A 14,039-nucleotide genomic window follows, 5' to 3' on the forward strand; every position below is an offset into this window, starting at 1 on the left:
CCTTTGATCATGTGATCAGTGAAAGGACTTAGATTCACGTTGGTACTGGTATGTAGCCTCTGGCCATGTAGAACATGTCTCCATAAGAGAATGAATTATATTCTATGGTATTGGCAGAAGGTTAGATAGGGCTTTAAGCCTGAAATCTACCAAAATGTTAATCCGAAGTTGTATATCTTCTGCGCCGTTTGGGCCAAAGCTTTATTGATGTATATCAAGCATGGAAATTGTTATGTCTCATTGATTGTATATCTTTAAATCAAATCAATGATTGATATGGAATGTTTGTCACATGATTCACATATACCCTTGTTGTTCCTTGTTCCTCTTTGCTTCTGCCATATTAAAGTATATATGACATAATGTTATATTGTATCTATTATTGAACTCACTAAGCGTCACCGCTTACCCTCTCAATGTTTAACAAATTGTAGGAGATAAGCATCCAGTATAGTTATATACTAGTAGAAGATTTTTGAATAGTTTGAAACTATTGTATCGATAGAAGCTTATGAATAGTTTGAAATTATTGTATTTTGCACTCCCATATGTATAAAACTATAGAATCCTGGGAAGTTATGTAATATATAACACTTTAAAATATTCGGTTTGTATCCAGTAGTTTGTAATCTCTTTATCAATGTAAAATATTGTTTTTATGAATATGCAAGTAGCATGTTTTGGAGTAACTATATTGTCGAGAATGAAATTTGGGTCTTTCATAAATACAAAAGTTAGGGTCTTTCAATCATGGTATCAGAGCAGTAGTTTGAGTGAACTAAATTCCACGGATTGGTATTTAGACTTAAACTATTGGAAGTTCAATATATGAACTAAATCATTATAAGTATAGGGATACAAACCATATGACATAAATAAGTAAAAGTATTAGGTAATACTAAACCCTAATATTCTAAAATACAATGTTACTCCGTATTGCAGAGCAATGGCTGAACAGGTTAGTAGCTATACCCCTGAGGTTGGTGGAGGTCCTCAACCCGAGGAAGTGAATACTCCAGTATCTCCTCGTGAGGAGCGACTCTTGGGTAAACTTACCGGTGTTATTCGATAGACTCTCGAAGAACACAAAAAGAATGGTGATAAGGGAAAAGAGAAAGCCACTAGAGAATCTTCAAAAGGAGAGGTGAAGCGTCCCTCGTTCTAAGATTTCAAGAGTAGTGGTGCTACAGAGTTTTCCGGTGTTCTCAATCCCATCATTGTTTTTACTTGGATCTAGAACATAGAGAAAGCGTTTCGTATTTCTCATGTGGATAATGAAGACAAGGCTAAGTATGCTTCCGCAATGCTCATCGGAGAAGCCTTGGTCTGGTGGGAAGCAACATATGAAGCTCTCAACGGGTTTGACTAGGAGAATTTAGCCTGGGAAATGTTTAAAACTCGTTTGCTAGAGAAGTATTGTCCTCTAGACATGAGGAGGAGATTGGAGAAGGAATTCCTCGAGCTTAAACAAGGAGGAATGACTGTGAATGAGTATGAAACTCAGTTTAATCAAAGAGAAAGGTTTGCTACAAAGTATATTCCAACTGAAGACGAGAAAATTCAGTTATTCATGGAGGGACTACGACATGAGATCCACAATTTCGTTGCCAATCGAGAAGTTCTGTCATTTGATAAAGCTGTTGAAGATGCTCGAAGACGTGAGCATGACTTAGAAATACGTGGTGCCACTGTTACTGCTCCGAAGCATCCACGTACTGAAAGAACTGTTCCTGTTCCTTCTTTTCTACCAGCTCAATCCGTTCGGACTGAACCTGGTAATCAAGTTCAAACTCAAAGTGACTCTCGTGGACGCGGTAGATCACAATCTTTTTCTATGCAATTGCCTTCATGTCGTATTTGTGGAAGGAATCATCCAGACCAATGCAAAACAGATAAGGAATCCATTGTCTGTTATGGATGCGGAGAAAAGGGTCATATAAAGCCATCTTGCCCAAGAAGGGATGTTACTTGCTATGCATGTGGTATTATTGGCCACAAGAAGCGTTTTTGCCCTACTATTACTAGTCAGATGACGGGAAGTCAAGCTTCTGTTCAACAACCGGTGAGAAGCCAAGTCCCTGTTCAACAATCAAAGGGTACTCCAACTAAAAAGGAGGAGGTGCCAAAAGCTAGGGGTCGTGCATTCCAGATTACCTCAGAGGAGGCACGCGAGGACCCGAATGTTGTGACGGGTACATTTCTTGTTAACTCTAGACCTGCTCACACCTTATTTGATTCTGGTGCCTCGGATTCTTTTGTGTCTTACGAATTTGCGCATTCCTTTCAAATTGCTTGCTTTGTACTCGCACAACCATTTCACGTAGATACTGCGGGAAGTATATCATTACTTGCTGATAAAGTCTATAGAGATTGTGTTATAGAAATTGAAGGCTATACTTTTCTCGCTAACCTGATCCCTATCTCCTTGCCCAACTTTGATATTATTCTCGGCATGGATTGGTTATCAAAGAACCATGCAGAACTCTTGTGTTATGAAAAGATAGTACGCATTCCTATTGATGGGGATAATCCTATCTATGTCTACGGTGAACAAAGACTCTTAAAAATAATCTCTTTCCTCAAAGCTCGTAAATTCATATCGAAAGGGTGTTCTATCTATCTGGCCTACACAGTTGATGTCTCAAAAGAGGAGAAGAAAATTATAAATGATGTTCTAGTTGTTAATGAATATCCTGACATTTTCCCTGATGACTTGCCTGGCCTTCCTCCGGATAGGCAAGTAGAATTCCAAATTGACCTTGTGCCTGGTGCTGCTCCAATTGCAAAGACTCCTTATCGTCTTGCGCTAGCTGAGATGAAAGAAATGATGATCCAACTGCAAGAACTACTTGACAAGGGTTTCATTCGACCGAGTACCTCTCCCTAGGGTGCTCCGGTACTGTTTGTCAAGAAGAAAGATGGATCGATGCGGATGTGCATTGATTATCGTGAGTTGAATAAGGTGACTATCAAGAACAAGTACCCACTACCTCGCATCCACGATTTGTTCGATCAGCTTCAGGGTGTTAGCTATTTCTCAAAAATTGATTTAAGATCTGGCTATCATCAGTTGAAAGTTCACGAGCAGGATGTACTGAAGACTGCTTTTCGTACTCGATATGGGCATTATGAATTCCTTGTTATGCCGTTTGGTTTAACAAACGCTTCGGTTGTATTCATGGATATGATGAATCGGGTATGTCGCCCAATGCTCGATAAATCAGTCATCGTATTCATTGATGATATTCTAATCTATTCCAACTCTGAAGTTGATCATGCCATTCATATTCGTGCGGCATTGGAACTTCTTCGAAAGGAGAAACTATATGCTAAATTCTCAAAATGTGAATTTTGGCTTCGCCAAGTTTAATTTCTCGGCCATGTTATTTCTAGTGATGGTGTATCCGTAGATCCTATCAAAATCGAAGCCATTCAAAATTAGGAAGTGCCCCGTAATGCTTCCGAAATTCGCAGTTTCTTGGGTCTCGCAGGATATTACCGTAGATTCATTAAAGACTTTTCTCGTATAGCCGTACCTCTCACGAGTCTTACACGGAAAGAAGTGAAGTTCGAATGAGGTCAAACCCAAGAAAGAGCTTTCTCAACTCTAAAAGATCTTTTGACTCATGCTCCAATCTTATCACTCCCAGAAGGTGATGATGATTTCTCCGTGTATAGCGATGCTTCAAGATTGGGACTCGGTTGTGTGTTGATGCAACATGGCAAAGTGATAGCCTATGCATCAAGACAACTGAAAGATTATGAAAAGAATTATCCCACTCTCGCTGCAGTGGTATTTGCTCTAAAACTTTGGAGGCATTATCTTTTTGGTACAAAGTGCCAATTATTTACCGACCACAAAAGTCTCAAGTACATATTCAGTCAGCAAACTTTGAATATGAGACAACAACAAGCCATGGAGCTGATCAAAGATTATGATTGTGAAATCCTATATCATCCTGGAAAAGCTAGCGTGGTTGCTGATGCACTTAGCAGAAAAGTTTATCGCAATAGTATGTGTTATGCCATTACTCATACTACAGTAAAATTCACTATTTTAGATGAATTAGAGAAATGGCAAGAAGAGGCCCTAAAGCCAGAAAATGTGAAGAAAGAAGGGATGATACATTATAATGATGCTCTACTTGATGATCCGCGAGGATTAAAAGTATTCAAGAATCGGCTGTGGATTCCAAAGATTGGTGGATTGAGACAGAAGATTTTAGATGAAGCCCATAAATCTAAACTGTCAATCCATCCTGGTACAAGTAAAATGTACTATGATGTAAGAGCTGATTATTGGTGGCCTGGATTAAAGAGAGACATTGGAAGATATGTACAGGAATGCTTAGTATGCTTACAAGTCAAAGCAGAGCACCAAAAGCCTTATGGAACCCCAGAAAGTCTTAGTGTTCCTGTATGGAAATGGGAGGAATTGTCCATGAATTTCATTACCAAATTGCCAAAGACTGCTAGACAGCATGATAGCATTTGGGTAATTGTCGACCGACTGATTAAAAGCGTTCATTTTCTTGCCATGCGTGAAACGGCTCCAATGGAGAAATACGCACAAGTATACTTGGATGAAATTGTGGCAAGACATGGTGTGCCACTAAAGATCATTTCTGATCCTAATACTCGCTTCACTTCTCACTTTTGGGCGAGTATGCAACGTGAATTAGGATCTCGAGTTGCTCTCAACACAACTTATCATCCCAAGACAGATGGTCAAACGGAGAGAACAGTCCAAACAGTAGAAGATATGCTTCGTGCATGTGTTTTGGAGTTCGGTGGTAACTGGGATAAATACTTACCTCTTGTCGAATTCTCGTATAATAATAGTTACCACGCTTCAATCAAAATGCCACCATATGAAGCATTATATGGTCGCAAGTGTCGTACTCCATTATGTTGGCGAGACATAGGACAGAAGATCCTTGGAGGCCCTGAAATGATTCAAGACACCACCGACAAAATTCAAATCGTACGAGAAAGAATGAAAGCGGCCCAGGATCGACAGAAGTCCTATACAGAAAAGAGAAGATGACCCATAGAATTCCAAGTGGGTGATTTCGTGATGCTGAAGATATCTCCATGGAAAGGCCTTATGAGATTTGGGAAGGATGGAAAGTTAAGTCCTAGATTTATTGGTCCTTTCAAAATCATCCAGAGAATTGGAAAGCAAGCATACCGCTTAAAATTACCTGAAGATTTGGCAGGTATTCATGATGTGTTTCATGTGAGCTATCTGCGCAAATGCTTGAGCATCAATGATGAGACAGTTCCATTATCCGAGGTGAAATTGGATAATAAGTTAAGATATGTAGAAGAGTCGGAAGAGATCGTGAATGAAAGAACAACTAATCTACGTAATAAAGAAGTGGAGTTGGTGCTTGTCAAGTGGAAACACCATCGAGACCCAAATTATACTTGGGAAAATAAGAATGAGATAACAGCAAAATATCCTCATTTATTTTAATCGATGTAATTTCGGGGACGAAATCCTCAAAAGGAGGAGGTATTTGTAACATACACGTTTTGAAACCATGTTTTAAGTAAGTAATATTATGAAATATTAAGTGAATTTTAATGTTGAGTTCTAAAAGATAGTTTTTACTAGAAATAAAGTAAAGTTATGTTTAGAATCACTCATAAAATGTTGGAAGTCTTATGAGATTCCAATTAAAAGTCAAATAGTGAAATATAGCGAAAATATAAAATTTGGAATAAGTAAAATTTTATTATTGAAAGTTGTAGAAAATCTCATTAGAAACATTTAGGCGAAAACCTCGTCGAAATCTGAGTTATAACGAAGAAGTTATGACCAAACGAAGATCCGTGATAAATCCGAAAAATACTTTGTCGCGTAAAAATTTAGTTTTCGATAAACTAATTTTTAGCCTTAGTGATGTAAATGAAAATTGTAGAACTCCTAAAAATAATCAACTTTCATATAAAGAACGCCAAAATCTGACTTCGTATGAGTAAGTTATGATTTTTCGAAGTTTCAGCTTAGCTGTAGACAACTAAAAACTCGAATTTTAGATCGAGTGATTTTTAGCTGACACAACCTAAACGAGAATTGAAGGTCTCGTCATTTGTAATACAACGGTAAAAAGTCTGACGAAAACGGACATCGGATGAAGAAGTTATGAATTTTTAACGGATTTTCCTGTCCCGGTCTGTTAAAAATAATAATATTAAAACTAAATTAAAAATTAGCCGACAAAGTCTAAACGAAAGTTGTAGAGCATAATTTTAGCTTCGCGTGCATATAAAGAACGTCAAAAACGGAGCTCGTATGCGAAAGTTATGAATTTTACAAGATTTGGCATATTTTTCGAGAAAATTTGCATGAATAGTACTACCACGTCACCCTCGCATGCGAGGCTTCCACGTGTCGGACACGTGTTCGCTGCTGATTGGACCGAGGTTGCTGTGTCGCCTTCTGATTGGACCAAGTCCGAGGTCCATTAAGCTTGGGACACCTTCGCAAGAGACACCCCCGGATCACCCTCGCACCAACGTGGAGCCTGCCCATTGGACCGAAGTTGGGTCCAATCCGAGGCTGCCGTCAGCGAGCCTGCTGTTCCGAGCCGAAGACCCAGCCGATGACGCGCCTGAAGCTGATGACTCCTCGCATCCGAGACTCGCCGAAGCTGCCATCTGGTCCGAGCCTTGCAGCCACTTGCCCTCTTCCCTTCGCTTCGGATCCGAACCTCGGCCCTATATAAGGGGTGCGAAACCTCCCGGGTAAATGTTTGAAATTTGCCCCTTTTCACCCCTAAACTTATATTTCTTCTACTTCCACTTCCCCCGAAGCCCCGATACTAATTCCAAAGCCCGAAACACGCCCCGAGACTCCCTGTTGGGTCGTGTTTTGTATTTTGTGTTGCGTCTATTGGGCTCGATTGTTAGTCTAATATGTATCTCCGGTATGGGCCTGTCGATCCGTGAGTTTTGTAGGGTTTAGTATATATAGGTGCTTGCATGCATCCTAGAATATAATAATAGAAGATAGAAAAAGTACGATCAGAGATTTATTATTCAGCAAGTTTATCGTTCTTGTTTTGTAACCCTAAGTATCATCTACAACGGAAGTTCTTAGTCGAGCTCTGCTGAGGATTGAGTAATCTAATCATTCGACACATCTTGATTCATACTTGGGTTATTTACTATTTTTATATTCACCGCTTACCTGTTACATAGATCTAATCGATCATCAAGTTTGTTTTATAACTTATCAATTGGTATCGGAGCAGGAGGCTGTGTAATTCATACACATCTTTTCTGTGAAAGAGTTTGCGATTAGGGTTATTCCGCATTAACTAATATTTATTGAGCTGTCATTCCATAATTGACGTAACTCAGCATTTATTTGTTTTGCCCTAATATTATTCATTACAAGTCTGATCTTTCAAACAGGTTAAACGATCAAGCATGGACGAGTCACAATCAAATCCCATCAACATCTCAAACAGCATTGGATCAACAACGAAGATTCCTATTCTTTACACCTAGGATTACGAAGTTTGGGCACATTACTTCGAAGATTATGTCATCGGATCTGAAGACAATGGTTATCTTATTTGGGAAGCAATCGTATCTGGACCATTTGCTCATTCAGCAACATCAAAAATCATTAAAACTCAGAAAGAGTATAATGATCTGTTAAAGGACGTAAAAGATATTGCTCAAGACGAAAAGGATAAGTTTCAGTGCAATATTAAAGCATTGAGACTGATTCGATTCGCTCTTCAATCCGATACATTCAGGCTAGTGAGTTCATGCAACACCGCTAAAGAAATATGGGATTGGCTGCGAGAACTATATTCCACAGACGAAGATCTGGAACATTCCATTCAGACCTTACTTTTGTCTGAGTTTGGCGGATTCAAGCAAAATTCCGAGGAAATTGTTACTCAGACGTTCGATCGCTTCAATCATCTTCTTAGTAAGATGATCAAACACGATATAGAAAGGAAGTTGATTGAACAAAAAGTTACGTTTTTGAATGGTCTTAGATCTGAGTGGAGAGCGGTTGTGCCAACTGTTAAAGCTCATGAGCAATTCAAATCTTATTCATTGGCAAAGCTGGTAGGGATTTTGAAATCCCAAGAAAAGATTGTCTTGCAGGAGAAAAATGTGGTCTCAAGCTTGGGATCCTTGGCCCTTCTGTCTAAAAGCAAATGTGTGGTAGAAGATGAAGACCTTAACTTAGAAGACTATGACCTTACCTCTGATGATTATGCAATGACGGTGTCAAATCCAAAGAGGTTTATTAAGAAAAGGTTTCCTACCAATAAGAACCGAAATTGGCAGGGAAGTTATAGTTCTGAAAAGGTGAGGGAGGAACCGAAGGCAGAAGAACCAAAGAAAGAGCCGAAAGTCGAAGGGGATTCTGGTGTGAACTGCTACTACTGTGGAGGAAAGAACCACTATGCCAAAGACTGTGTCCTAAAGAAAATGGCAGAGAAGGATGGAGAAAATGATGAAGAGGCTGTGTTGATGAAAAGGCTTGAAGAGATCAAGAGAAAGAAAACTACTGCTAACCCTTCAATGAATGCTTTAATTGTGCAGGGTTCGGCAGCGGATGATGAGTTCGGTGGCGTGCAGGTCTGGTCAACCGACTCAGAGGATGATGAAGTCAGGAAGCCATCTCATGGAAAGGCTTATGTGGCAAGAGGTGAAGAAAGTAGTGGGAAATGCTTGATGGTGACGGATGTATCTCAAATGAGGGGATACAACACAGACGGTGGGAATGAAGACACGAATGAGCGAGAGGACTTGTGCTTCACAGCAAAACCTCTCAGCGTGCAGTTTAATGAGCTTGATGAATTGATCAAGAAGGTACAATCCATTTTTGTTTCATTCAAAGTCCCACAAAATTCATATGAAAAAAGAATTAAAAAGTGTAAATACAAGAATCTCATATCTAGACAGCAGTTTAACTCAAACACGGGTCACCAATTCTAACCTAACTGACCAAATAAGCAGGGTGTCTTCAAAGAGTGAGGAATGGAGGATGTGGATAGAGCTGAAGGAGTCGGAGTTTATCAAATCCAAAGACAAAAACATTTATTTACAAAGAGACAATTTAAAACTATTGAAACAAAGAAATGTGTTTTGTTTGATTGCTAAGCGTCTTTATTCTAACATCACTCAGCTTCATCTTAACTGTGAAATAGGACAGAAAATTCATCGCATGATTTTGCCCTTCCTTGAGTTTAAGGAGGATGAAATAGACACTGAAGCATATAATTGCGAAAGTGTAGTTTCGTCTGATGATGTGAATCCGACTTATATGTATGGTCGGGACAAAATTGAATCTTTTATAAAATCCAAGGACCATAAGGACATGCTGAAAAATCTTTTGGATGAAAACGATAAACTGAAACTAAGGACCGAAACTATACAAAAGTTTGACTCATTGAATGCCAACTTGAGCTCATAAACCAAAATTGATGTTGAAAATGCATCTGAGCTTAATGAGGATGATGATATGAGTGAAATTTCTGTAGAGGATGAAGTTGACTGTTCTGAGTTTGTCAAGAGCGAACCCGAAAACCACAAAAATCTTATTTCTGAAAATTCTGTGGACTTTGCTCGTTTGTCCCAAAATAAGTCCCCGATTCTAGAAGAAAAGGTTGTTGTGTACCAAAAGGTGAGAACAACACCCAATCAGGTGTATAAGGTCACAGGAGTAACCGAACATCAGACAGCCGAACTCACAGCCATTGTAAATGAAGATAATGCAGATGGTTGTGATAAGTTCTTCTGGTCTGCTCCGACAGACAATGCAGATGAAACCGTCGGTCTGTCTGAACGGACGTCCTGGAAAACCAAAGGCAGATATGTGTCGGAGCCGCTAAACAAGCCTGACAACTTCGACGTGCCAAGTACTAGTGGTACAAAAGAAGTTCCTGAAGAAAAAAGAGTTCCTATAGAAGAAGTCACTCCTTCGAGCGAAACATCATCAGTTTAAAGTGAACTGGCTGACAAAAAGCAAAAGCAAAAAGCCAACATCCACCGACAGCCGAAGCAAGTAAAGGATCAGAAGCAGCAAAGGAATCTGAGATACAAGAAGAATCTCTCAGAATGAAAACAGTTTTGGTGATCTCAAAACGCCCATTTCTCTTATCATGACAGAAATTCAAAGTCAGAGAAAAGTGCTGTTAGGCAGCAAGAGAATCATAACAACCGAAAGGACAGGTTCGGTTCTGAAAGGAATAACAACCGAAGGGAAAGGTTCGGTTCAGAGAAGACCAACTACCGAAAGCATAGGTTCGGTTCCGAAAGCAAAAGCGACCAAAGTTTGAGGTTCGGTCCCATAAATGACCAAAAACAAAAGTGTCACTCAGGACCTCAAGTCAAGAAAACTTCTCAGTCTAACTTCTCTCGTTTTAATTCTTCTAATTCTTCTCAACCCCTCTCTAAATCCAATTCCGTTCGATCTCAAAATCCAAAATCTTCAACGGATTTGAAAGGAAAATTGAAGGTTTCCTCAGTCAAGAATGATCAAAAGAATTCCAAGGTCCAAACGCCTAAACCTAAATCCAAATCGTCTGTAACAAATCCCAACAAAATTAAAGCTTTTACCATTAAGAAGAAAGATGAAACAACTTTAATTAAAAGAACATATCTTGTTGACATCTCTCTTACTATTCCTGTTCCTATGAAAGGCTCACATGGACCCAAGAAACTTTGGGTTCCTAAATCTGCTTGATTTTTGCAGGTTATCAGTGACGAGCAGTTCGACGAAGAATGGTATATTGATAGTGGCTGCTCACGTCACATGACAGGGAGGAAGGAAGAGCTGAGGGAATTTCGATCTCTTTCAAATGGTGGAAATGTCAAGTTCGGGAATAACTCATTCGGCACGATAAAAGGTTATGGAATGATAACAAATGGAGACTTCACAATTAGAAAGGTTGCATATGTTGAAGGACTACAACATAACCTCATCAGTGTATCTCAACTTGTTGGAGGTACCGGTCTTAAAGTTTCGTTTGATGATGAGGGTTCTGAAATAATAGAGAAGAAAACAAAAAGAGTGATTCTCAAATCGGAGTGCAAAGGCGAAATGTTTCCTCTTAATCTCAAACCTATCAAAGGAAATCCAGCTATATGTCTGTTATCCAAAGCACACTCTGACGAAAGCTGGTTGTGGCACCGAAGGCTCTCTCATCTCAACTTCAAGGATATCAACAAACTTGTCACAGGAGGTCACGTTCGGGGTCTTCCATTACTCAAGTTCGATCGAGAACATTTGTGTGCTGCATGTTAAATGGGGAAGCAGAGTCGTCAAAGTCATCCATCAATTATAAACACTAAAATTGTTGAACCACTAGAGTTAATTCACATTGACTTGTGTGGTCCATCATCTATCGAAAGCATTGGCGGTAGCAAGTATATTCTTGTTATTGTTGATGACTTTTCACGTTTTACATGGGTGTTCTTTCTGAAGCACAAATCTGAAGCAACTCTCAAGCTAAAGATGTTCATCAAGCAGGTTAAAGTGTAGCTGAGGAAAGTCGTTCGCAACATCAGAAGCGACAATGGGCTAGAGTTCAAAAATAAAGAATTTGAAGACTTTCTAGCAAAAAAAGGAACCAGTCACAACTTCTCAGCTCCCTACACCCCTCAACAAAACTGGATTGTCGAAAGACGAAACCGATCTTTGTGTGAGGCGGCACGAACCATGCTAAGTTTTGCTTCTTTACCTTTATATTTTTGGGCTGATGCTATTGTTGCAGCATGTTTTACGCAGAACAGGTCCTATCTCAATAAGCGTTTCACTCTCACTCCTTATGAGATCATCAACAACAGAAAGCCAAACGTCAAATTCTTCCACGTATTCGGCTCACGATGCTTTATCTTCAATTCTAAAGAACATCGTAACAAGTTCGACGTAAAAGCCGATGAAGGGATTTTTCTGGGATATTCTCTCACTTCGAAAGCATACAGGGTTTTAAACAAGCATTCGAGGAAGATTGAAGAAACGTACTATGTGACTTTCGATGACAGCTATGTCAAGAAGCTGAAGGCCAAGGAAGAAACAGTTGGAGAAATCTTCTCTCAAACAGGCCAAGTCACAGCCTCGATTGTAAATTTGTTTGAGCAATTTATGGAGTTATTTGATGAACCGGAAAAGGCTACTCTCTCAAAAGCCAATGCAGCAGACAACAAAGTTGATCATTTGAAGCAAATCGTCGATGACGCTGCCAAACGACCGGGTGAAGGGGAATCAGTTCCAACTGAACCTTCTCATCACGGTGCTTCAGTTGAGGGGGAGAATTCATCTTCGTCAAAACAGCCAAGTTCACAAGTTGAGGGGGAGAACTCTTCTCCAGTTGCACCCGAAAGCTCTACTGCACTCAAAGGTACTGCCACACCCGAACACCACCAAAAACTCCTGTAGCTCCGGAAAGTCAAGATTTACCTGAAAGCTCATCAGTCGAAGGGGAGAATGCCAACATGTTTTATGACGATGACAGTCAATCTGAATTAGAAGAGATGGTAAATGCTGAATTGGATCCATCATATGATCCAAATTACCCTCCTCTTGTCAAATGGACTAGAGATCATCTTGTTTCACAGGTTGTGGGTAATGTCTCTGAAAAGGTCCTGACCTGATCTCAACTGAAGGCAAAGCAAACTTCTCTATTCTCAAAAGTAGAGTTTTGCATGTTTAATTCTTTCGTCTCAAAAGTTGAACCAAAGACAGTTAACACTGCTCTTGATCACTCTGATTGGGTTCAAGCTATGCAAGACGAACTTAATGAGTTCGAAAGAATAAAGTTTGGCGCCTCATTCCAACTCCTCAAGATGCCTCGGTTGTTGGTCTCAAATGGGTCTTTAGAAATAAAATGGACAAGGAAGGCAATGTGATAAGAAATAAAGCCCGTCTAGTGGTGAAAGGATACTGTCAGGAGGAAGGAATCGACTATGAGGAAACTTTTGCTCCTGTGGCTAGGCTGGAATCTGTTCGAATATTTCTTGCCTATGTTGCACACAAGAACTTTGAGGTCTACCAAATGGACGTAAAGTGCGCATTTCTAAATGGAGAACTCGAAGAAACGGTATATGTGGAGCAACCTCCGGGATTTGTCAATGAAAAATATCCAAATCACTGCTATATTCTGGACAAAGCAGTTTATGGACTGAAAGAAGCGCCTAGGGCATGGTATGAAACGCTAACCAAATTTTTAAAGATGTCCAAATTTAAACAAGGTTCGATTGACCCAACCTTCTTTCGTAAGAAGGAAGGTAACCACCTTATGATTGTTCAAATCTATGTCGATGATATCATCTTTGGCTCAACGAATCCTAGCTTAACAGCTGAATTCAGAAAGCTGATGGAGACTAAATTTGAAATGAGCTCAATGGGTCCGATTAACTTTTTCCTTGGTTTAAATATTAGACAGGGACCCGAAGGCATCTTTATTAACCAGGAAGCTTACACCAAGACTCTCCTTGCTAAATTCGGCATGATGGGAGACTCAAAGGTTAAAGTTCCAATGGCGTTTGGCACCAAGCTCACTCCATCCTTGGATAAGCCAACAGTCGATATTACGCTATATCGCCAAATGATTGGTTCTTTAATGTACCTTACTGCTAGCAGGCCTGATATAATGTTTTCTGTTTGTTATTGTGCTAGATTTCAGGCGAATCCTCGTGAACCTCACATGCTTGCAGTGAAGAACATACTTCGGTATCTCAAGCGAACTACATCTCTCGATTTATGGTATCCATCCAACTCAGGTTTCTTCGTTCAAGCCTACTCAGATGCAGACCTTGGAGGTTGTGGACTAGACAGGAAAAGCACCACTGGAGGCTGCCAATTCCTTGACGGGAAGTTGGTTAGCTGGCAATCAAAGAAACAGACTTGTGTATCTTTGTCTACCGCTGAAGCAGAATACATCGCAGCTGCCTCCTGTACATCTCAAGTGATTTGGATCCAAAGCCAGCTCTGGGACTATGGACTCAATATGAAAAGATCCCACTATATTGTGACTCTGAAAGTGCAATTAGGATCT

The sequence above is a fragment of the Lactuca serriola genome, chromosome 5 (genome assembly GCF_051521515.1).
Source record: "Lactuca serriola cultivar US96UC23 chromosome 5, Lser_US96UC23_V15, whole genome shotgun sequence".
NCBI classification, from domain to species: Eukaryota; Viridiplantae; Streptophyta; class Magnoliopsida; order Asterales; family Asteraceae; genus Lactuca; species Lactuca serriola.